This window comes from Podarcis raffonei, chromosome 4 (genome assembly GCF_027172205.1).
Source record: "Podarcis raffonei isolate rPodRaf1 chromosome 4, rPodRaf1.pri, whole genome shotgun sequence".
Taxonomy (NCBI): Eukaryota; Metazoa; Chordata; class Lepidosauria; order Squamata; family Lacertidae; genus Podarcis; species Podarcis raffonei.
In genome coordinates this window covers 73,346,208-73,372,941 of record NC_070605.1, presented here as the reverse complement: position 1 = coordinate 73,372,941, position 26,734 = coordinate 73,346,208, and the positions used below count along the sequence as shown (strand labels likewise).

The following is a 26,734-nucleotide window of genomic DNA, read 5'->3' as shown; positions in this document are numbered from 1 at the left end:
TGATGATCTCAGAAAGCATATCTACACTACTAATTTATATAGGTTTTTTAAAAAGCAGTTTGTCATAATTTCCCCCAATGCATCCTGGGAATTGTAGTTTCATCTGTCGCTCACAGGGGAGCTCTCCTCTTGAGAGAGGAAGGCTATTAACCCAGTTTAAGTCTGCAGTATAGATGGAAGTTCCCTTTAAATGAACTTTACAAATTTCTCAAAAGTGTTTAAACCACACAGGTGTCCAAAATGCCATTTTAATATAATTTCCATGTATATTCCTGTGTAGAGATAATGACTACTTTCCTTTTTTCAAAGTTCATTCTGTAAACACAAGTAGGTGCACTCTTTCCTTTGTATGGTTGTTATCTTTAAGTCCTTTAATTCGTCGACTCACATCTTGCAATAATACATGCAAAATGGGCTCTGAACTCCTTTGCAATATGCAGATTTGTGTGCAAATGAGCGTTACCTATGGTGTTCGCACTGAAGCGTTTTTCTTTGATGTACATTTCTGACATTCTGAGACTGTAAAGAAGAAAATAACTTCAAAAATTTTAAGAAACCTTAATTGAAGTTAACATAAAAGAAGATACATGGTGTTAATTGGTCTGTTTCAGGCATAATTTGGGCCTTTGAGACCATGTCCCTTACCCCCTGCCAAAGTGTCAAGACTCACATCTTTAATTCAACAATCTTTGTATTAATTACCTCTGGATAAGGTAAGCTTTGATTGGGAGGCTTTTATTGTAAAATTACAGTACATTGCCGGATTTAAGATAAATAAATTAGGGCTGAACTTGAAAAATCTCCATCCAACTGAGAACTTGGAAGTGCATTTGCCTATCAAATGCCAGATGAAAGAGCAGTTCATCTCCAGGCATTTTAATGGGAGAAAAGTGTTGAACTGTTTACAAGAACCAAGATCCACATGGATCTCTACCACACATTGATTGCAGATAGTCTTCTTGGGGCGAAGAAGACAGGCATATTATTTGCAGAGCAGGGAGGGTGGTTCGGAAGCATCCTTACCTTAATCACTCTCCCAGTCTCCCAGTTACTCCCATGGCTAAGAAAGAATTTGAACCTTCAGAACTTCATCACTTAAGCCACAGCATCACAAATAACAATCCTGCTTCACCCTACTTTATTTTACATGGGGTTACGAGATATCCAAGGTATTTCCACATCTTGCTAAGGTGTTGCGGGGGCACATTTGTAAAGCAGCCTTTTCTGAATGTGGAAAAAAGGGGCATTGGTGAAGGACTTATCGCCATATTGGTCTAGAGAGCCCTGTTATATCCCCTGTCTGTGGGTGACACTACTTTACAACAACTGCTATATGTCCTCTTGTCCCAGGCATAAGTTATGCTCTGCTGGTTAGGGAAGCTAGACATGAAGACTGGGTCAAACCAAGTGCACCAAGCTCAGCACTATTTATGCTGATTGGCACCAGAGTTTCAAACGGGGGTCTTTCGCCGTCCTACTTGGGAGATGTCAAGCATTGAGCCTGGGACCTTCAGCATGTAAAGCAAATGTTCTGCCTCTTCCCCGGTTGTCAAAATGGCAGCCTCGCCAAACAAAGGATTCTTTTGCCTGACAAGTGTTTTCAAATCCAGCTGCAGATAATTACCTGTGGCTCTGCCTCCAACTTGAAAAGGGCCAAATCCGCAACACCTTCGAGCAGATTAAAAAGAGGCGAGGCGAGGAATGGAGGCACTTTTCTGCGGCTCCTTCGCTCACCAGCACTTGACACCCAATGCGTACGGGAGGCTGACCATCAAAGGCAAAATGAGCTCGACAGAAAAGAGTAGGCATACATTTGCGTCTGACTGTAATGCAGTATCAATCATTAGAAAGTGCAACACAAAGGATTTGCATGGCAGGCTGTGCTAATCAGAAGAGGTGAGTGTTTTAATGCGTTTAAACGAGGACAGGGCACTTATTAATCAAAACAGAATCCAAAAGGACTGAAAGAGCAAGAATGCGACTCGAAACTTGCAAAAGTGGACCAGCGATACTTCTGAAATCCCATTATAGGAAACCATCTAGGTTTATTATGAGAGGAATAATGAGGTAACTAACAAATACAACAAAAGGGGGGAAAATGTGAGAAGTTGTAATTATATCAGAGAATGCGGGCAGCTGATTGGGGGAAATGTTTCCCATTATAGCAAAGTGTCTTTTGGCAAGGTGAAGTAAAATAATGGATTTTTCATTGCCTTTGATTCAGCTTAGCACATGTTACTGCGGCAAGAAAAAACTATTAAAAGTTTCTACCATGTGGAATAAATGTGAGGTGCTGGAGGTGCCAAGTCATTTATCCACACCGAAACCTCCAAGATCCCCAAATTCAGGACAATCTACAGTAGAGTTCATCCACGTGTGAGACAAAGGGGAGGCACACTTAGGAAATTGTGGGTTAATCAAGATGTCTGACCTGCAGACACAGGGGAAATCTGTCATGGATGAGATGAAAAGGGACAACAAAGGAAGTCTGAGAGGAAAGTAGGATGTCAGGGGAAGCATGGTGGTTCTAAGTTGCCAGTGCTAGCAGATAAGGTTACTAATTGCTACTGAGCCCTCCTTTTACAAATGCCATGAATGATGTTTGCCTCTGCCCCCATCCCTGGTTGCTAGCTTTATGGTGAGATTTAGAAGGGACAGTGGCGTTGCTGCTTGAAGCCTGTAAAAACCCTTGTGGATCAGGCAAAAAATCCATATTGTCCAGCATCCTGTTCTCACAGCGGTCAACCAGGTGCCTATGAGAAGCCTCAAGAAAGATCTTGGTGCAACAGCACTAACCTAGCAGCAGGCCTCCAGAGGCATACTGACTTTGACAGTGGAGGTGGTACATAGCCACTGAAAGCCTTTATCCTCCACAAATTTGTCCAATCCTCTTTTAAAGTTGGTGGCCATCACTACACCTCACAGAAACAAATTTAATAATGAATAGCATACATTTAATAGTAGTAGTAGTAGTAGTAATAATAATAATAATAATAATACCTTTATTGTCATTGTACAACCTGTGTACAATGAAATTAAATAAGCCTCCCCCCCCACAAACACTCAATCTCTTATCGAACAACACACTACCTCGCAAGTCAATTTCACTATGTTATTTTCCGTTCAACAGCCTAACAGCCCACAGATAAAAGCTATTTTTTAGCCTGTTGGTACGGCTGATTATACTTCTATATCTCCTGCCCAAGGGTAGAAGATTAAAGAGATGATGGCCGGGGTGTGTGTATTTATTTTTTTATATTATTATTATTATTATCATCATCATCATCATCATCATCATCATCATCATCTGTTTTGAAACACTGACCACAAAGGATTTACACTGAAAAAACAGAAGAGCAGGATCTGCAGGATCTGGTCGATGCACTCTGAAGACCAGAGGCGCAGCTCCTTTACTCACATGTAACTGTAAATCCTCCCAGCATTTGATTATTGTTATCCCTGGAATTTCAAAGTCCCTGATTTACTACGGTGCTAGTCCTTCTCTCCTGCTGTCGTGAGAGAAGACTAGTTTGTTGGTTCTCTCCTGCCTCCTCAAAGGAAATGTCAGCAGGGACTAAAAAACTCTGGGACTGGTAGTACTTGAGAGGGCATGTCATATAGGGGGGCAAATTAATTCCTCTTCCTTAAACTACAAGTCCTAGCTAGAGTTTACTGTACAAAAACACTCTCTTTCCTTTCTAGTTACACGGGGGGGGGGGCCAGCACAATAATACAACCAATTTGCTATCAACATTATTGAGTGACTGAAGAGTTAGATCCTTGTCAGCAAATTTGTTCATATGACTAAAGTTGCTGAAATTATAAACAAAACAACTGTTTGCAGGTTACTTTCCTTGAATGTTTGTTACCACGTGGTAATAGTCCAGCTGAACTCTCTGCAGGGAAGTGCTAGATCACAGTCATAGACTTCCTTAAACATCATTTTACCTCACTGGTAATAACGGTTTCCTGTCAGATTTCAGAGAAATAAATTTCTCTGAAATCATCATACCCAGTAGGTTGTATTTGAATGCTACCTCAAAATAGGCAGCCCTTTGCACTGTTCTACTCTATATGAACCTATCCACTACTGAGATTTGTATCTTCATCATTTATCCCTCACCTATTTTCAGCTTGCATGTTCTGTGTTACAACTCACCTCTGAATACCAATTTATCAGTGGCCCTTGAAACCCCACAGCATATTTTATTTCTTTGGTAGGAGAAGGGACCCACTGATGCCATCACCTTTGCTGACATCCTCCTATTGCTGAAGCATCCTTTCAGCCACTCACACTCAATAAAGCGGCCTTTGTGGCAGATTTAAGAGGCAACGGGAGTGTGATGAAAGATACTAAATGCCAGTGGCCTAGAAGGAGCAGGAAGGGAGGTTGTGTGTATGAAAATCTTGAGGCTATTGTGCTGGATTGGAAGCAAATATTTCATAGGGAGGGCCCATAATTGGAAACAGTTGAGATTCATTAATACTGCCACACAGGGATATCTACCTCAGAACATTAAGGTTTCCTATGATAGCCTTTTCCTTGTCTTTTCCATGGCCCTAATTGGTTGTGTTGTGGAGTGGGAATCCAGAATGCATCTCCATCATGCATCAATAGTTTGCCTAAAAGTATCTATTACTGTCTTTCTGTTACCAGAACAGGCAACTCTTCCAATTTAGAGCATCAGAACGATGTTCATTTTGCAATGTAAGCTTTGCAGACGTTCACAATCACATGTTGTGATATATATTTTTAATGATTTGTCTAATTTTGAGCTATTTACTCCTAACATATATCTGTTGCACAGCATAGAGAAGGGAGCATAGAAGGTATCTTTGGTGTTGAAATTAAAAAGAAAAGGAACATTTTGAATCAAGTTGTCTGGCAGTTGGGTTTTGCTCACTCATTTAGCATCTTCCAAACAGGTATTTTTTTATATCCTACCTTTCCTTAGCATACTTAAGGCAGCTAGCAAAACCCAATGTGGGACGAAGCAGTGACACTAAATCAATTTTCTTTTTCTTTTTCCTTTTCCTTTTAAAAATGAGATCGGAATCTTATGATGGCAGATTATGATAACCTGGTGGAAAATTGAGAGATGATCTCTCCATCAGCTACCACTAAATGAGAATGTCTTCAGCCACTGCTTTTGCTACAGGGAATAAATGTTGCAGAAGCATGGATGGCAAATGGAAGGCTTCATTTATTATTATTTTTTTTTAAAAAATATATTTATTGAGTTTTTCCACCTTTATACATTAAAAAATCAAAAAAAGCACACAAAAAAGTTAAAAACACATAAAGTTTACAATCCTTATTTTCAATAACATATTTCCCTGACTTCCCCACACCTCCCCTTCTTATATTCCAATTCAAATTGTTAATTCAACAAGTTCTTGTCCCCAATTTTTGACCTTTGTATATTTAATTCATTTAAAAAAAACCAATTTTAACTTATAAACGTCAGTATTTAAACATCAGTGTTCATTCTTAAAACTTTTTTCTAAAGTCGACCCAAATTCCCTTCCACGAATTCCCCAATTTTCATACTAATAACAAAACAAAATAAAAAAAAAGATTATAATTCTGCACCCTTTGGATTCCCAAACCCCACCCCACCCTTCCCCGGTTTCAATCCCCAACAAATGTCCATCAGTCTTAGTCTACTATCAGCCTGGAGACCTCACGTCCGAGGCTCTTAATTCTCTCTCAATTCCTCTCTGCCGGTTTTTTTGGTAGTCCTTAATATTAAACACCAGATCTCGGAGAAGCTCTGTCCCGATAGGGTCCATATTTCTTCCAGCCAGACCTCCATACTTAAAAGTGGAGCCCGAATCTTGTTTCTTACTCCTTTTAAGTCCAAATGTCCCAAAAGCTCCAACTTTCACCTTAATCAAATTTGTAATCCATAGGTCTTCAGATCTCCACATAAGGAGATCTCTCCATTCTTCAATCTTCAATTCAAAACAGATTTTCATCATCCAGTACTTATTTTCCTTTGTAGCCATCATGTCAGGCCTCTGGCTCTCCTTTGTCATCTGCAACATTACATCTCCTCCTTCCTTTTCCTCAGAAACAACATATATCTCTTTCTCCACACTCTCAAATCTTTCAAGTTTCTCTTCTTGTCCAGCTGCATGGACTTCATGAGTCAAGTCCTTATCAAATTCAATGAATTTGTTTACTGTTAAGTCCAGAGTTGCAACATTTGTAGCCAAAACATCAATTTGGCCTTGTAACTTTCCCAAGAGAAGAAACACTCTGTCCAATTTAGCTTCAATTTTTCCTCCTTCAGCCATTCTTGTAATGTCCCAAAATCCCCTCTAGAGGGATTTTGGTTACTTTATCTTCCTTCCAGTTCAAATCCAAAAATCAAGTTCGTTTGTATCAGTTCTTCCTTGTTTTCAACAAAATATAACCAAATTGTAGCAAATATATCCAGCAGAGACAGCAGAAACAAAGTTCTCTTTTTCCTTCTTGACAGCTAATTTGACAGCTGTCAAACTCTTCTATATCTCCTTAACAGGCTCTCTCACGGATCACTCCCGGGTCCGGGGGGTTGGCACTTCAGCTCTCAAAATTAGCTCTTATCCTCCAGTGAAATTACTTATACTGCCAAATCGTGAAATTAATGTCTTTTACCCAATAAAGAAGAAGAAATTCTCTCGACCTTAGTTAGCTAGTCCTTGCTTTAGATTATTTATAAGACGGGGAGACGGACTTCCTGTTTGTGCCTTCCCCGATCATGCCTAATTCAAAAAAAAATTTTTCTTTACAAATCCAATTTCCGTATTACTCACGGGTTGTTGCTTTTGGAATCCAATTGTTCACAAGAAGAAGTCAGCGCTCTCCGACCATGGCATGCGGCTTCACTCCGCAGGAGAAGCAGTCGACTCTCAGCACTGCGCCGCTCACCCCGTCCCCCGTTCCGAAGCCTTTAAAAAGGCTCCTTCGCGGGTCGGGGGGGCGCAAATGGTGCCCGCCGAGTCACCAAGTTCACAGGCTTCAGTGCCTGTGATTTCTGAGGGTCCCCGCGTCGCTGCAGCGGCAAGACCCGGTTCCTGCGGAGCCGATTCCCTCTGGAGCTCAGAGGGAATCCGCCATTAGCCGATGGCGCTAACCCGGAAGTGGAAGGCTTCATTTAAATGGGGAACATACACACCCAAGTTCCTAGCTATGAGAAAAGATCTAGGAGGCTTGCCATTTACCCTGGATTTCTTTGTACAAGTTATTTTCTTAGAGATTCCTTACAAGAGTCATTAAAAAATCCCACCAGATTCTTAGATGTTCTGTCTTCCAGTCTGTTTCTGGGCCCAATTTTAAGAGCCAATTTTCATCTATAAAGATCTAAATTTAAGGCTCAGGTTACTTGAAATATCACTTTCTTGCAAACACCAATGTGGTTTTTAATATCTTTGTCTGAGACCCTGCTCTGAGTGCCCTTGCCAAATGACATCAGGTGATGGAGGTCCTTACCCTTATGGGAGATATATATGGCCCCTTCTCTATTGGTTTTTAAAACATATTTTAAGACTTCTTTTTAATTCCTCATAGCCAAACTACATTTGGATATTTTTCTGGAGTTCTCTTTTTGCAAATACAGTGGTACCTCAGGTTACAAACACCTCGGGTTATAAACACTTCAGGTTACAGACTCCGCTAACCCAGAAGTAGTACCTCGGGTTAAGAACTTTACCTCAGGATGAGAACAGAAATTGCGTGGCAGCGGGAGGCCCCATTAGCTAAAGTGGTACCTCAGGTTAAGAACGGTTTAAGGTTAAGAACGGACGTCCGGGATGAATTAAGTGCGTAACCAGAGGTACCACTGTATTTGTTTGCTGCTGTTATTTCACTGGTAGACCTTTTGTAAACTGTTTGTATTATCTTCTGGACATGATGTCTTGCCTTCTGGAAACATGCCCAGCACGTTGGAGAACAGGGGGGTGTGTTGTATTGCCTATCCTGCTCCCCCCGCCCCCAATCTGTCCTGTTTCTCTTAGGTGCAGTGGGTGGTCACTGTCTTATTCTCACCAGTACTGAAGTAAGATTCAGCTGGCAGTCCTCTTGGTTAATGTACTTAGAATGCAGGGGAGGCAATTTTGTCCTTTCCATCATACAGCAAAATGTATCAAGCCCAACCTGGGATCTCAGTTATTACATCTTTGGGAATCACACTCTTGGGGTTTTCTTTAAATCTTCCTTGGAAGAGTTGAAAGAACCTATCCTTTTCCTGCTCTTCAACCACCTTAACGATAGGAGCATATTTAAAGTTAATAAGTGTGGGAAGAGGTAACTAAACTGTATGCTCTCTTGTTTCCAGAACTGTTTTTGGAGGGGGACTGACTTTCTGTGTCTCTTGAGAGTCTCTTCAAAAGAACTCCGGCACAGGAGTCCCTAATGATATAAATTCTGTGGCAGTTGCAACAGGCAGAGTTTACGACGACGGAATATTGATCAACAGATGTAGCTTAGCTCAGAGACTTGAATAGACATGGATTAGATGCAAGACCCCATATGTTCCCCATCTCCAATTTCATTAATCTTATTGTGTTTGGTGGCTATGAGATACTCCTTTATATCAGATTATGGGAAAGACCTGATTGATAACACTATCTAGAGAAATATTTATTCTGTGTCAATGATAGTACTTTTGATTCTGAAAACTTTTGTGCCGCAGCGTGCCAGTTGCAGAAGTCCTTGAACTCAATGGTTCTTTTTATTATGTGATATGAGATCTTTGTCCTTTGTAAATGAATAAAGAGTAATGGGGAGAAACGTTGGACTTTTTCTTTTAGCTTTGCCGTCACTGATTAAAGAAGCTGAAGGGGCTTTCTAGAAATAAGCTCTGTTTGGACCCAGGCACCTTAATTAAATTGATTGCTCAATTACTTTTGGACTAAAAGAAAGAAAGAAAGAGCAACACTTGATTAAAATTCTGCTCCGAAGAAAAATGAACACCTGTTTTTTGTAAACACTGCAGCCAGAGGGATCTCAGTCAATGCTTGCAAGAGAAAGAAGCACTAGCAAGTCGTGTTTGGGGAAGAAGCGGCAGCCCAGGACAATCCAGCAAAAGAGGGAAAAGGACATGCGTTTACATGCAAACAAAAGATAATCTTAAAGCTGTCACCTTAAGGGGACATACTAAGTTTTATTTGAATACTAATCAGCTTGCAGAATCCAGCATACAGAACTGTTGATAGCTGGCTTGGGATCAAGGGTGCTTTTCTGCATCTGGCAACAACATGGGTCATTCTGACTCCACTGCAAGCACATGTCAAAGAACGGGAGTCACTGAGGGGCAAATTACTCCATTCATTTCAAAGGATGGCACTCACCCAGGTCAGAGGGAAGAGTGATGCCATATTGTACTTCCTTGAAATGTGTGAATAGCATCAACTGAAGTGAATGGCAACGTGCTTTTCCGAATGTAGCAAATGGATGGGATGAAGGAGAGATTTAGGATCTGTGCTTGGTTTCTGCTTTTGGCTCCTTGCACTTCTCTCTCTTATCTAAAATGCATCTTGCCCATTTCCTCTGGCAGGGAGACATTATGCTCTGGGAGAGAGAGGTGCAAGATTAGTTCTGGTGTTGATGGAGAAAAGTTTGGACAGAAAGCCTAAGGGAAATATGCACCCTATGGCTGCAAAGGTATGGATTTTTGTCCCATCTGAAACAAGCCTGAAAGGGAGCTACATATGAATACAAAATGGCCAACTCTTATACTCAGAACAGAAAGCTACTAATTTTATAGTAGTCTGCTGCCTTCCGATTTTACAAGTTAATCTTCTTTCTCCAGAATCTAAGTTCTGTTCCTGAATCTACTCTTTTCCAGTCACTGCCAGATGTCATAGATCTCCATAGATCTTTTCATTTTTAAGATCTATGAAAAGAAGGGGTGGGTGGGTGGGGGAAGATAGATTTTTGTGGCCCCTCACTGACTGACTTCACTAGATGCCTTATCACTTGATGATTTGCTGCTGCTTGTGCGAATTGCTTCAATTGAACAATATTGATTTAAGGTTATGCAAAGTGATGATACAGAGCCTAGGGCTTGCCGATCAGAAGGTCAGCAGATCGAATCCCTGCAACAGGGTGAGCTCCTGTTGCTCGGTCCCTGCTCCTGCCAACCTAGCAGTTTGAAAGCACGTCAAAGTGCAAGTAGATAAATAGGTACCGCTCCAGCGGGAAGGTAAACGGTGTTTCTGTGTGCTGCTCTGGTTAGCCAGAAGCGGCTTAGTCATGCTGGCCACATGACCCGGAAGCTGTCTGCAGACAAACGCCAGCTCCCTCAGCCAGTAAAGCGAGATGAGCGCCGCAACCCCTGAGTTGTCCACAACTGGACTTAATGGTCAGGGGTACCTTTACCTTTAAAGTGATGATACAGCAGTTTCCCATATAGTGCTTGACCCATGATGGTTCTTTCACACATGCAAGTCATCATATTATTTTCATTCATAACATTTCTGCACACCCTTTATATAAAGTACTCAGTGTAGGTGTAAATATATAAACATTGAGTGATAATATCTGTTTCATCCATACCTGCTGGTGATAGGCTACACAGCACAGGGTGCAGAAATGGAACGGGCAACTCTCTCTTCTACCATGCAGGTATTGCATGCAGAACGAGGACTCTTGTGTGTGGTGGAACATCTGGTCAATAAAAAAACATCTGAGTGATACAGGGAAGGGATGCATCCTTCACTCTGTCATCATGTAAAACAATAGCGAGTCTTGGGCCGCCTCACCAACACAGTTATTGCCACATAAGCTTTATGCTAGTCTTTAAGGCACCACAATATTCTTGTTTTTCCTGTGGCTGGCCATCACAGCTGTTTTCTTCTAGAAAGGCACCAGCCTTTCTGAACACTGGGTACCGGCAGAGTTTTCATGAGCAGGAACCTTGACTTCTCCCTTTCCCACTAAGTAGATATACCATAACGGCCCATCAAATTCTCTGCATTCCATCTTGTTTTATGTGTAGGTTAAATAGCATTCATATATGTTTATATGAGGGTGGGGATCCAGAATAGTAACACCAATCATTCAAGTTATATTACTGAATGCCTCTGTGTTTGTAGAACTCTTTGGGCCACAAGAGAAGAATGAAAGGTGGATTAGAATCATGGGAATAAATACAACAAGGTTATTGTTTGAGTTGCAATTCTTCCTGCTTCTTCTACTTTCTTTTTCTTTCTTTTTTCTTTTTTCGAAGGGGTTGTGTAAAGTTCTGCAAATGATTGTATTAATCCAATTATCATATGCTTCTGCCATGGGTTTCAGTGGCAGAGTTCCAGTAATTACTCTTCATTAGTATTCATTAGTACCAGGTCTTGCCTGATCTCAAGTTCATGTTGAATAAACTCGGCTGTAATATTTTTGATATGGGCTAGATGTAGAGGTCACCGTGGAGGCATTAATTAGGCCTGGTCGTCAGAAGATATTTTTGTGGCTCTTCAAATGAGTTTTGTTTCAGATGCGCCATGGCTTTCCACTTGTGAAGTGTGAGCAGATATGCAAAGCAGAGTTAGCAGCAAAGCCGACACTTCAGCGTCCTAAGAATCTAAGAGCGTAGGCCACAAGAAAGCCCAAACACACAAACTGTCTGCAACGATCTTCCAAAAATGCACAGTGTTTCGGGACAATTTCTTTACAACTCTGACTCAAGCATGTATCTTCTGAACCCAAGTTAAAGTGGAAAGCGTGGGTGCTGGAAAATGACGCTGGGTGATTTTCTTGGAATAGATTTCTCCCCCAATTAGATGTTGTAAGGGATTGTAAGATCTTGAAGACATCTCTAACCAAATGCTAGACTCTGGAGGATGGGGGGAAGGAAATGGTAAAAACCAGCATGCTTGTATATTTTCTTTTTTAAAAAATTCCTTTAGACTACTTCGTCTTTGGCAATGCTGAGATACGTCTCAGAGAGGAAGAGAATAACTTTCTTGTGCAAGAGGAGTAGACATTTTCTTCATTCAGAGGCTGTATGCTGCTGAAAGCTAGCTTCTGGGGAGTAACCGCAGGAGAGGCTTATTGATTTCTTGTCCTGCTTGTGGGCTTCCTGTAGGCATAGAATCACAGAATTATAGAGTTGGAAGGGACCAAGAGGGTCATCCAGTCCAACCCACTGAAATGAAGGAATCTTTAACCCAATGTGGGTTAAAGAACCTCAGGCTCTACCAACTGAGCTGGCTGGCTGGCCTGATTCAGAAGGGCTTTTCTTATTTTCTTCTGTTTTGAGTAAAAATGAAAACTGCATAATAACAATTTTTAAAAAACGAGGATGACATTGTTAAGCTCAAGTTAGCCTACACTTTACTCTCTATGCATGTATTTATGTATTTCTAGGTCAATGTCTTTTGATGTATTTAAAAAAGAAAAGAAATGTAACCTTATTTGTCTTTTCCATTTCATTAATGTTTGTTTGATTTTATAAAATATTATGAACTTGAAAAAGCAACAGCTATTCAAATTATCTCAGTAGGTCCCAGACAAGTTTGCAAGATATGGAGGCTTTGTACAAGAGATATTGATGGTTATTTGCAAATAGCTGTAGCTTTCAGGTTTCATTTTTTAAAGAAAATAATGTCAATTATAGGTAAGCAAGAAAATCTTCAATGAACCTTGTAGTCTTATGCATACATTGGCTTTTGCATTACTGAAATAGCAAATCACCAACATAATAAGGTGATGTCCAATAAGTCTGCTCTGAGTATGACTAACATTGGAGATCACCCAATAATATTAGGACTCAGATACTGAGCTTACTGTAATGCTATGCCCAGTGTATTAAACACCAGGAGTACTATGGATGAGAAGCCAGTTTTGTCAGTAGAAACCCTGCTGTCAGGGACTGGACAGAGGAGGAATGGTGGAGATCGACTCCCCAGCCTGAACCTTCCAGAGAAGAGGAAGACAGTATAGATTTACAACAGTGGTTTGAAGGTTACGGCTCAGAGGCAGATGAAGGGCAAAGTTGGGAAATAATGGGAAAAGAGGAGGAGGAGGCAGAACCAGAGCAGCTGGCTGACACTTCTCACGAGAAAGCATTCCAGACCCTCCTTCCCCCAGAACCTGGCAAACAATGAAAGTAGGAGAGCAAAGGGCTCAGAGACAAATGGCCCTAAGCGGCCACCGTAAGGTGGGTGGTGCTGTTGATGATTGAGGAAGTGGAGAGAAGGGGGTGGTGGTGGAGATTTACTCGGAGCATCACCATTACTCCAAGAGGCTGCATTTCTAAGCTTCTCTCTGTGAATATTGAATAAAAGACATTGGAAAGAACTTTCCTTGTCTTATCTATTCCTGGCAGCCTACCGTGGGGGGGATCGGATTCCCTGATGCCTGACACCTGCACAAGGACTTCTGGTTATGTGACGGGGCTGTCTCCCATGAACCTTGCTCATTTGCGGGGCAGGGAGTGTGAAGAATCCCAGAAAAGCATGTGGGAGGAGGAGAGTGGGGAAACTTTATTCTGGAAAGCTGCAATGATGAAACATTTGCCATAAACTGTGGCATTGAATTCTATTCCAGTTCATTATTTGCTGTTTTGAATTCCTTTTGGTGTTTTCTTGTGCAAAATATTTAAGAATCAGCCACCCTTTTCTCCATGAGTAGGGCTAGGTAGTGTACAGGGCTAGGTAGGTTTCGCTTTATTAAATTTCTCAGAGTTGCATCCAATGCTCTTCCAACTTGGAGTACATCCACTCAAATGAAATGATGCAACTACACTTCACTGCATTCAATGGGTCTGTTCTGAGTAATACCTTGGCTGAATGCAGTCCTTAGTCACCAACCACAAGCAAAACCAACCACAATATGTACAAGCTACAAAAATTTAAAACATACAAAAAATAATAATGGAGACATAATCATACTGTCAACAGGTTAACATATCAGATTATGGCAACCTATAAAACTGTTAAAAAGCACCACTGACACAATTATAAATCATCCAATTCTGAGGTGGGGAATTAACAGCCAATCCCTCAAATATGCTCACATGCCTGGCAGTAGAGGAAAGTCTTAACTCCATGCCAAAACTATGGTAAAGTTGGGGTCAGGCAGGCCTTGCCTGAGGGGAGAACTTTGCAGATTTTAAGGGCTGCAGCTCAGTGGTAGACTTGCCACTTTGCATGCAGGAAATTCCCACATGTTGCATCACCCCACCCTCTTTTCTTGTGCAGCACCCAGAGTTGCGGCACTTCCCCCTCTGTCGCTGGAGTGGGCTACAGGAGTTTCCTCTTCGTTGCTCCAGACCACAGCCCTGCCCCTCTGTCCTTACTGCCCCTACCATTTGGCAGATCCTGAAGTGTGCTCTGTGGGAAGGCACTTTCCAAGAGTGTGTGGTGGTGACCAGTGCTACATTCCTAGAAGAAGAGGGCCAGAACTCACCATGAACTCCTCCCTTGTTCTCTTATAATGGCAAGGTGCCCACCTGAGAGGTGCCAGAACTGAGTTCTGGTGAGTTCTGGCTGGGGGGGGGAGCCCTGGTGGTGATCTTAAGAGAGAGAAAGAGAGTGAGGTGGATCTGGCACTAAACACTGCTGATATGTAGCCCCCAAAACATCCCACTGGGGAATAGGGCCCTCATTGGGGAAAGAATTCCACACACTGGCAATGAAGAAGGACAAAAATTACACTCCTTAAACAAATCTGTCAATAGACTCTGTGTTGCCAGATTGATTTTGTACACTTGGAGTTTTCTTGGCCATGAAGATAACAAAGCCTCATATTTAATGAAACTACCTTGGAAAGAAGGCATTCTAATACGCCTCAGATTTTCTGCAATAATCATCCTATTGGCTAAGAGTATATAGAATGCTAAGTTTTTATTTGTGTTAACATGGGAAGCAGAAATTGTGATGGGACCATAATGGGGTTGGATTAGTTGATTTTGATGGGACTATAAAAGGGTTGAATTTGAATGCTATGCTTACTGGCGTTTGATTTGAGTTTAGGAGTATGCTTGGGAGCAGAGGGCAGCAAAAGCTGCTGTTAAGTCATTTCTGTGTACAGCATGCCTTGGTAAAATGGGAACTTGTCGATACAGCAGGCATCTGTGTCTTTTGTTTTTGGTATTCTCCCACATTGAACCGTAGCAGAGTGGAGAATGAGGCTTGATGGGCTCCATATTTTACAACGCGCAACGCAACCCAACATCTGGGAAGCACTTAATGGAGAATTAATCTTGTTTTTAATGTGTGGGGAGCGGGGATAGCCCTAGGCATTTTGTTCTTGATTATTTGTGGTTAGTTTTATTTTTCCATCCTGTTGTCATGGTTTGCTGCCAAAAAAAAAAAAAGGCAAGAAGGAAAGCTTGGCAAGCTGTTGGGAAATGGACTAACCTGTAAGGTGTGATGGTGTGCTTGTAACATGGAGATTATTTGGTCTGCCATCCTAAGTTTTCTTCTTGATGAACTCAATGGAAATTACCTCCTGGCAAACAAATAAACCTAGGATTAGGTTGTTTGTGTCCAGCTGGGATACTGAGTACACTGGAGGTTATCATTATTATTATTATCATCATCATCATTATTACAATTTATTACCCACTGTTCAGCCCAAGGTCCCTAGGAGGGTTATAGCAAATGAAACACACTATTAGAGGGTACCTTCTCCAGAAATCTATCCCCAGTTTCTGGGAATAGGAACACAACAGGCTATTCACTAATTAACTAAGGGCTGCTTTACACATGCCTGCTCATAACTTGCTATCTCATCATTTGATGGGCTCACAGATGAAGCAAACCACTTTCGCTGAACAGTATTGGATGCAATCCAGCACGAGTTTGTTGCAATTTAAGGTCCATGGAAATCTTTGGAATTTAATCACCCATTTCTGTAGGCAGATGAAGCCCTACATGTGTGTCCTATTGCAGGACTAATAACATGATTTTTTTAAAAAAACCTTTCCCTCAGAAAATGGGCAGAGGATCCAATGCATGAAGTTTTTAGTACAGCTTTTTTTTTCTTTTTAAGGCAGCAACATGGCTCAATGCTAAGTCAAGTGAATGTGAACGGGAAGCATTGCAAAGAGCTTTGCTCTAAGCTATTTGGTTATAAAAAGCATTTCACATTGCAAGTACAACATTAGGAAAAGAAACCAGGCACTACAGATGAAGTACCACCCTTTACTTGCGATACAAAATGAAAGTTTCCTTTATTTGTGGCTAAGGGAAAACTTAAGCGCAAGGAGAACTTATCTTCTGTCTTGCCTCGCCTGGCGTCTTGTTTTAGGCGCCCGCTTTGTTTCTAGTGCAGGGAAAGAAGGATGTGTCTTTAATAAACAAGCCTGGGAACTAATACAAATCCATGTTGACAAATGCTTGTCAGGAAGAAAACCAAAGACGCAAAATCAATACACAGCCTTGCATTAAATCTCAATGCTTAGAGATAGATATCTTTGCCGTTCCTTTCTCTCTCTCCCCTCCTTTTTTGTTTACTAAATAGCTGTCCCTGATTAATTTAGGATAAACAAAAATGTGTAGACTACAAAAGTACCCCCCCACCCACGCAGATGATAATAATAAAAAGTTTACAGTGAACCTTTTTCAAACAGTCTTGTATTTTATTTTAAGGGGGAACAGGAAAAGAAGGATACAGCCCACCCCTCCCAGCCTTCTTTCTTCTGACACCATTTTACTTTAGAAAATCTCAAAGTACAAGTGAATACATGACACTCGTGATGTCTCCAGTGTACACATTTTACGTTTGATTTATGACATTACTATATAGGTGCACTTGACAGCTTTCAGATTGAAGCAGAGACAAGAGAGCTTTAAAGTGAGATGGGTTATCTGGGTAAATCTATCAAGGGTTTCATCCTGGGAGAACAAGGAGAGAGGCTTTGTAGAGCCCTGCTGTGTAGCAAGCCTCATGCTGAGCACATCCCAAGCTCCCTGACAGTTGCGCACAGCCTTCACTGTAATAACGAATAAAAGGGAGCTCCCTGTAGATTACAGATCTTCCGTGTTTTGACATTGACCTTAATACATAATTTAACCACAAAGCCTGAGAAGTGTGGAACAAGATAAGAAAAGACCACAGAACTGGCAAATAAAGTGATGTTCAATCAGAAATCATATTTGTTCCTGATAGTGGAGATGTGGGCATTAAACAGGGAGACAGAGAAAGATTGAGGGGAAAGAAGGAGAGAGAGGGAGAGAGGGAGAGATTGAGGAAAAATGATCTGGGTTATTTGAAGAGTTATGGATCAGTTTTAAAGGACATATGGCTGTCAAGTACAAATTTGCCTGGGAAAACATGGTAAAACACACACAAAGGAGTCAATAGTTATTACATTTTTCAAAATTGGAGGTTATTTCTTTTCTTGAGCAGTCTAAGCATGCCTTTAAGACTGGTCACTGTGTTCACACACACACCTTGACTTTGGGGGTTGCAACAGGAATGATAGAATGCCATGCATGGATGATGCCTAGTTTGGGAACTCGAGGATACTTATGCCTTAAGAAGAAGAGGTGGATTTCCTCACCCATTTTATGGATAGAAACTACCTTTCGTGCAATAGAGAAACAGGATGGTGGCATGGTAATAGTATATTTAACATATAGAAACAAACAAACAATGCAATCCCATACAGTATATGTCTACTCAGAAGTCAATCTTAGGGTTACTCAGTATATAGGACTGCACTGTTAGATGTTCATAATTAAACCCTAGAGTAAACGTTTCTTATATTATTCCTCATTACAAGGATTTTGAGTAAATTTTATCCAGATTTACACATGCTTAAGCACAGTGATTTTCAGTAAGAGCAGTTAATGTGCTTAAATCTCACTCAGTCATTTCAATCTCTGCCACTGAAATGGTAAAAGAGAATTTCCGTATGCAACATTAGTGGTTTATTAAAAAGTTGCCAGAATAACAAATTATTAGCTAGTGTGTGCCTGGGCACAGAAAGCAGAGTCAAGAAACAACCAGCATTCATAGTTTGGCAGAGAAAAGTCAACATGGTTTTGTAAACCATGCACAGAATTTTGAAAGTTAAATGTCCCCAGGTATGATATCCTGATTTATTATCTTAGCATTAGCCTGGAATCAAATTTTTCAAGAAGGTTTAGAGTAGGTAACAATACATTTCATTTATGCAAAAATCCTCCAGGATATTATCCAGCACAAGATCCACAGAGATTAATGGGAGCTCCATTCATGTGCATGGGAACTACCTTCTAGAGACCATACAAGCAAGGGCCATCCCAAGTTCACCTACGACTCTTCCTTCCTCTGACTGCTTTATCAAGTTCAGTCTATTACATTTCAAATGATATCAAATGCTCATGGTACATTGAAAAGCTCTTGCACAATGAAAAAAATAAAACCTAAACATTCTAATAATTGTTAGCATTTAAAAACCAAACCCTGTGATTTGTGGTAAGATCTGCTTTTTTATACATTCATCAATAATAAAGTATTTATGCTTGCAACAGCTATGGTTGCTATGCTACATGCTAGGTTCTTCATCAAGAGATTCCTCAGTAAGGAGATTAGTGGTTTTATTTATTTATTGCATTTATAACATGCCTTTCCTGCAAGGAGGGCATGGCTGTGCACACGCTACCTTATTTATCTACACAACAACCTTGTGAGGTAGGCTATGTAAGAGATGCCCACGGTCATAGCTGAGTGAGGATCTAAATTAGGGTCCCCCTAGCCCTAGTCCAACACTCTAAGCACGACAGCCTACTATCTCTGTCAGACAATCTTCCCTAAACTATGCCAGACAATGAATATATATATATATAAAACTTAAAGCATCCATAGGGGATTGGCATGGTTTTCTAAACTCTTTCTGCCATACTGCTTCCCTGACCTAAACATCCCAGTCCTGAATCTATTAGCTCCAACAAAGCAGGTGGTGGAGGAGGAAATAAATGCATGTCTATTTCTGCTGAAAGCGCAAACAACGGGTCAGGGATGGGGTGCAATGGAGTGGGTTAGATCAGGAGTACGGTGTCAAGGAAAGGATTAAAACCCTGCTCCCCAGTGCCACTTCTCTGGTTAGATTTGGACCCCTGCTACAGCTGTCTTGAAGTAAAAATAAAAATATGATCATGGATCACCCATAACATATGTAGCGTGAGCCCGAGAGACAATTTGTGCACCAGCATCAAACTTCCTTGCAGCTTGAGCATGGGTGTACTCTAAGGAACATTTTGTTCCCGGACACTGAGGTCCAGTGCTGAGGGCCTTCTGCTGGTTCCCTCACTGCGAGAAGCGAAGTTACAGGAACCAGGCAGAGGGCCTTCTCGGTAGTGGCACCCACCGTGTGGAACACCCTTCCATCAGCTGTCAAAGGAAAAAACAATTACCAGACTTTTAGAAGACATCTGAAGGCAGCCCTGTTTAGGGAAACTTTTAATATCTGAAGGACTATTGTTTTTTAATATTTTGTTGGATGCCACCCAGAGTGGCTGGGGAAACCCAGCCGGATGGGGGGGTATAAATAAATTATTATTATTATTATTATTATTATTATTATTATTATTCCAGTGGAATAATAGGAAGGTCCAACAGACCAGGCCAGTATGTAATGGAAGCTGAGTGTACCCCAATCTTTTGCAGTGGTTCCTTGACAGATATGTGGGGCTTCTATGACTGGCAATCGGGGGGAAAGTTCCACTCCGATAGATCTGGAAACCACTGTTAGAACACGGAAAGATCTGGAGCCCAAACCTATGTCATCCACCAGAGAAACAACTATTCCCACCCACCCCATCAAAAGAAAACAACAAGATTTCACAAGTCATTCAGATAGAAGGGTGGGAGATCTGCTAAATTTCTGTGCATTATATATGTGGCCAATATAACAACCGTAATGGTAGAGAACATGTACGTGCGGAACAATAAAAAGATGCTAAGCAGGCCTTTCCATGTGGCGGGTACACAGTTCTTGATTTTCTCTTTGGTTGTAACTTCAAAGCTGAAACCAGCCATAAATCATTGGCAGGGTGGGAAATGCAATAAAAGACTTGGAAAGACACCATCAGGGGTACATCAAATGTGGACTTTTAAGAAGCACAAAAAGATGCCATGGCTCTGAACTTCGAGCCAGCACATCACCTAGTGATGATGTCAAATGCAGGGCCAAAAGGAATACGCTCAGTCTTAGAATGCACACACAATCTGATGATTTGAGCATGTGAATATCATCAAACACTGATATGTCACCAAGAAACACAGAATCAATCAGAAGGCATCAAAGAGCTATGCTAACACGGCATGCAGGGAGAAATTCTGCAAACTGCCAAAGAGCAAGTCAACAATCGTTATCTGCACATTTCTAAAAGACTTCATATTTGTAGGAGTAGCTGCATATTGTATATAATGTGAAGTATAATGCTGTTGAGAATAGGGGTGGAGTGGTACATTTTGAAGTGCAAGAGCTCCTCATGAAGTCTCCATAGTCACACTGTCAAGATTTAATAGACATGCTTCCAATACAAATAAAAAAAATGCAGGCAGTTGTGTTAATCCATTATTACACACACACACACACACACACACACACACACACACACACCAGCAGTATATAGTATAATAACCAATATATTAGGATTACCGTGACTGCAAAGTTATGAACAACTTTCTGGGAATAAGCTGAATTGAACTCTGTGGTGCTCAGTTATGACTGCATAGCTTCAAGTTGTAAAACACAGTGGATGTTAGCAAAAGATAAATGCAACCTTTATCTTGTAGATGGCTAACACTTTGCATAGGGGTTTAATTTGCCCCCCTCCAATTTTTGATGGCCCTTCAATATTCAATTGATTGTGGTGATGGCAGCAAAATGTTGTGCCACGTTAAATACAGAGGTTTAAACCTCTCTGCTCAGCCTGGTGTTCTGATGGGAATGCATCAGAATGCAACAAGTCCCTCCTCAACTGATTTGCACGGCTCAGCGAAAGGTGGGCCTGCGTGCGAGAGAGTGGTGTGTCTACACCCATTGCTGGCATGTGGTCCCCTAGAAACTTTTGTTATGGCTTTTAAAGGGAAATCCATACAATCCTGCAAAAAAGTATTATTTAAAATAAACTGCTGGTGTGAAGGAGAAACCTCGTAAAATAAAAGAACGTATCCAGCCTCTGTATGATTGTTTCCCTAATTTTCTTGTTTCCTTTTGTGCTAAATTGTTACAAGCAAACTTGAAAGGCTCATGTCATCTCACCTATTCGCCAGAGCAAGGGCAGTCTTTTCAATTACCCTGGTGCTCTGACAGATGATGTCGTAACTCCTGCTGTGAAAAAATCAACGCTTTTAAATCTCCAAGCCAAGCACTATCTGGCCACTGGCACTGAGGAAATATTGGGCACAGGAGAAACTCTTCCGAAGTAGATATATATGGAAAGAAATGAAACAGAAGCCATAATATTGGAATTGGCTCAGGAAGGGAGAAAATTGGATGATTGAGGTAGCAGTGAACCCGTGGCCTGGTTCAGGCCTGCCAAGCCATTTTAAGCTGCTCATCAGCTGCCATACTGTGATGGGTAGGAAAATATCTGTCTCGGCTCTGCTGAAGGACAGAGATAAAGATTGTCCTCCCCAACAAGGCACTGGGAGAATAGGTTTAAGCCTCTCTGCCCAGCCTAGCATGATGATGGGACAACTTGAATGTCCATTACAGTGCTGCACTGGGTGGAGAGGAAGCTGTGATGGAGCAGAATGTGGTGTGTGCATGGATGCATGCATGCATGTGTGTCAGCACAGAGAGTGTGACTATTTTGGCCATGACTGCTGGCATGTGGCCCTGAACGAGTTGGCCAAACCCAGCTGCAGCCCTCAGCCCAACTATCATGGAGGGGAGATAAGGCAGGAGAGGAAGGAGGGTTCACTACAAGTACATGCTACTTGTAATAGTGAAGCTTCCCTACCCTTCACAGGATGGTTGAGCAAAAAGGGGTCTTCCATCCTCACATCTAATTTCGCCCTTTGAGCACCATCAGTTAGATCACCCTCTTTAAAACCTATGATCAATGGAAACCCATTCAATACAATCAGTGCTGACAGTGGTTGGCAAGGCTTTACACACTTTGCAAACTAGACCCCCTCCATTAACTCAACCTTTGATGTTTCATCAAACTCAAAATACACTATCCAGAAGAAAGCTTTGCCGTGTTTCCACCCTGTGCTTTACTAGTTATATATAGTTTCGAGTAAAATGCATTGTGGATCGAGGGCCCGACCCCCGCTATGTGAAATAAACTCACAAGGACACGTGATATAAGGTTAATGGGCAAGAAAAGGCCACAACTTTATTGATTACAGCAGTGAAAAGGTATTGGCTTAGGCATTGGATGACTATAGGAGGTGGGTTTATTCAACAGTAGGTGGAGCCTGTTGACGACGACTGAGGAGGAGGCGGAGCTGGAGCCGCAGCATTAAGCCGCTAAACACGCCCCCCGGAGACACCTGGTTGGCTGCCTCCGGTGGGCGTGGGCACCAGCCAGGTGAGGAGGGGCGGGGGCTAAGGCCCCCGGCCAGGGGCGGAGCTCGGGCTCCCGCCCACAACCACTCCCCTCTCTTCCAGGGAGGAGAGTCTTTGCATGATATTGTTGGGTTAGTATTTCCCCTTGCTTTGCTGTCGGTTCCTTCTGGGGCCAGGGGAGTCCTAACACACATAGGAACAAAGCTGCCTTATACCAGCACAAACTATTTGTCTATTTATTGGGAATGGGTGGGCAGGTGACACCTCCCATGCACTGAAAACACATGGAAGGGAGTGGCAGAGCTGTGCAAACTCACCCTTCCCACCTGCCCCAGCATCTGCATGTTGAGCTAGCATATGAAACAGCTCTATGTGTACAGTGGTACCTCAGTTTATGAACTTAATCCATTCCAGGAGTCCGTTCTTAAACTGAAACCGTTCTTAAACTGAGGTGTGCTTTCTTAGACCGTTGTAAAGTTCTCAAACCAGGACACTATTTCCGGTTTTGCGGAGTTCGTAAACCGAATCGTTCTTAAACAGGACTGTTCTTAAATCAAGGAACCACTGTATTTGTGTCCTCTTCAAGGAACGGAGGAATCAGACTCGGAATCCCCCTTCATGTAAAGGTGGTCTACATGGGTACATCAGCACACACACAGAGTCCCTTCACGAGCCAGCTGAATGCTTGGGTGGCAATGTGGCGTAGTGGATGGGGTGAGTCAACAAGGCCCCACAATCCCCCTTGTGCATTTTTTCAACGTATGTAGGTGGTCATCCCTTTTGATTGGCAAGGACTCTCCAGGCGCTTAGTCTTTCCCATCACCTACCCAATCCTTTTAACAGGACTTGCCAGGCACTGAACTCTGAGCCTTCTGTGTGCACAGCAGTTGATTCACCAACAAACTGTGGCACCCAGCCTCACATTATTTTCATTGACACTTTACTGAGGAGGTGTGTGTTGGCAATGCCCATGTGGTTTGGGACCCTGCCCTTTCAGGGCATGCAACTTTTTATTGCAGATAAATTGATTTAGGACAGGATAGATATGTTGAATGGTTTCTTTAAATGTAAAGGTTCATCATTGTTCCACCCGATGTGTATGTCTTTAAGGGGCCAGAGCAAGGGCCAGAGCAAGATAACGAGACCCAGCTTTGCAGCTGTGAAGCACAGCAGGTGCTGCTGAGTTGTATTTGATTAAGGTGTGTCAGCATTTGGGTGTAGTATATAAGGAGCAGCACCTAGCTCTCCCTTTACCCTGGGGGATGGGTTGGTGGTTGGGTCTGGTTTGGTTGTTAATGTATTTAGTGTAAAAGGAGTTTTTGTTTTTCTTATTAAAACTTGTTTAAGTTATTTTTGAGTCCTTTCTTTTTAATGCATGGTCTCCCCAGCAAGCTCTCTGCAGCGCTACCATACTGCAAATAGCCAACATCTTTGGTTATGGGCCCAGCTGCTGAGTGGATGACTGCATATTTTTGGACTCTGAGAAAGGTTTGAAAACTCCTTCTCCTGTTAGCGTAGTTCTGTGGGTCTGGAAGAGTTCCAGAATGGTTGACCGGGTTCCTGAAGCTGAGAAGGCTCTGGTCTTCCCACAGCTAACAGATGAGAACTATAGTTTATGGTCTTTTCGGGTGGAGGCGCTTTTGACCTCTAGAGAAGTATGGACCTATGTAACTGATGACCCTCCTGACCCTGTGACTAATGCTTGGTCGAAAGGAGATGCAAAAGCCAGGGCGATAATTAATTTGGCAGTCAGTGACCAGCAAGTAGTCTATATAAGAAATAAGAAAACTGCCAAAGAAATGTGGGACAGTCTTGCAGCAGTGCATGTTAGAAAAGAGTCAGCATCTGCACTGACGTTTTTCAAGCAGTTGTACCAGATGAAGTTGCAGCCTGGTGGTGATTTGGCAGCACACTTGAGACGTCTGGAGGCAATACGTGGCGAATTAATTCGAAGGGACATGGACATACCTGATATTCAGTGTGTTTTTATCATTCTTTGTTCCCTTAATGAGGACTTCGATGGTATAGCTAGCCAGATATCTGCCGTTCCACCAGCACAATTAACTGTGGAAGGGGTAACGGCAAGATTAATGGGCGAGTTGGATAGAAGGGAGGCTTGTGCCATAAGCACTCCTATTTCCAGAAAGAATGAGGAACGCCATATGCAAACCTGTGGTGATACAACTGCATTTAAAGCTGCAAAGCGTTGTTGGTTCTGCAATAAGCAAGGACATTTTGCAAAGGATTGCAGATCCAAAAGAAAGCAAAGTACTCCCAAGCCTGTTTCTGTTCGTCAGTCACGGTTGTCAGCCCAGCAGCCGACATCGTATAGTAGAGACAGAAACGAGCCGCGAGTTTTCCATGCTAGGACAACAGATCGTAAAAGACTTAAACGTGCCAAGTGGAAGTCTTTTGTTGTGGACTCAGGAGCATCTCAGCATATTTGCAACGATCGAAGCTTGTTTATTTCTTTCGAAGAGGAAATTGGTAATGTACATTTAGCCAATTCACAAGTCTTGCAGTTGCTTGGCAGGGGTACTGTTAAACTTGACTCTTTAAACATTACAATAGCGAACTGCATTTACTGCCCGTCAGTGGACAATTTATTGTCAGTAAGGTGCTTTGCTCGTCAAGGCATAACTGTGCGTTTCTTAAAGTCAATGTGTGAGTTTTTTGATGGGAACAAACGTCTATTTTATGCCCGGGAATCTGATGGTTTATATAGACTGTATTTTCGCACCTACTCCCAATCGCCTATAAATTGCAGAGCAGCACAGTCAAGCCAGGGGTTGAGGAATGTAAGGCCACATTCCGGGTGTGTCCATGAGGCACACAGAATTCTGGGACACCTGAATTTTGCTGATGTAATTAAGACAAAGAATATTGTTAATGGCCTCAACTTAAAACCATGTAAATTCTTTATGCAATGTTTATCCTGTTGCAAGAATAAGATTAAGGTTGCACGCAAGGGTAGGTGCTCAGATAGGAAAGTAACTGAGCCATTTGAGCGTGTACATTGTGATTTAGTTGGGCCACTCCCACCATCATTAGGAGGTTCTAAGTACTGGCTTACTCTGATAGACCAGTATAGTAGATATTGTTGGACTTATGCAATAGCTGAGAAGTCCCAAGCATTTGAGAAGTACAAAGTTTTTTGCAACTGGGTAAAAACGCACTTTAACAAACCAATTAAGAACCTGTTTTCTGACCGGGGTGGGGAATTTGTTTCTGAGGATTTTGAGAAATTCCTGGAAGCGCAGGGGACTACTCATGAGTTATCTTGCCCCCGAAGTCCCTGGCAAAATGGGCTTGTTGAAGTTGTGCAGCGTGACCTACAGGCAGGGGTTAAAACGTATCTGCACGATGCTAATCTGCCCAAAGACTTTTGGGCTGAAGCGCTTAATGCTTTTTGTTATGTTAAAAATCGCAGTTATCATTCTGGTTTAGATGTCACCCCCTATGAGAAGCTGTTTAAAAAACGCCCTAATCTGAAATACCTACGCATTTGGGGTTCAGATGTAATTATGCATTATCCCGCTAAGCAGAAATTGGGTGAACGTAGTGTCCAGGGAAAATTAATGGGCTACCAGCAGGGGGCGTACAGAATTTACATACCAGCAACTGGCAAATTTCATATTACCAGAAGCATGATGCAAACTGTAAATTGGAATGGAGTTGCTGTCTTCCAAGATACTGATGGTATAGATAATACTGAGGAAGAAGAGGAAGAAGCAGCAGCAGCAGGAAATGGTGCTTCTGAATTAATGGGAAAAGACAAAAAGTCTGTTGAATCTGATTTGTTTGGTGATTTAAAGTTAAAGGCACCCGAGGGGAGGTTAGATTCTCTTGAGTTTTCTGATCGTGAGCTTAGCCTACAGGCATCTCTTCAATCTGACAATTATTTACAACCTGAAACTGGTGGCTCACTTAGTCCCATTAAGTCTGAGGAGTCTGACTCTCCTTCCGGACTGAGACGTTCAGATAGAAAGAGACAGAAGCCACAACGTTTTGCAGATGAACATTTTAATACTGTGTATGCCAATAAGGCAGTTTTTGAGCCAAAAAGCTACAATGATGTTCAGAAATTACCTTAAACACACCAAACATTATAGGTTGCAGTTTACAACATGTATTGACAAAGGTTTTGAAATTTTCTGCGATGCATCTCATGCAGTGGAACAAAATAATTGCAGGGGTGTGTCTGGTATGGTGTTTTGTTATAACGGTTGTCCATTTGAATGGAAGTCCCAGACACAAACCATTATTTGTCTCTCCACAACAGAGAGTGAATT

At 42.0% G+C, this 26,734-nt stretch overlaps 1 long non-coding RNA gene across 1 annotated transcript in view; it reads right to left on the bottom strand.

The window, feature by feature from the left end:
* Window positions 1-26,734, bottom strand: part of LOC128411719 (uncharacterized) — a 36,226-nt gene that overhangs the window by 2,259 nt on the left and 7,233 nt on the right. The window contains exon 3 of the long non-coding RNA XR_008329895.1: window positions 15,346-15,436. This is a non-coding gene — a long non-coding RNA (uncharacterized LOC128411719). The remainder of the gene's footprint in view (window positions 1-15,345; window positions 15,437-26,734) is intronic.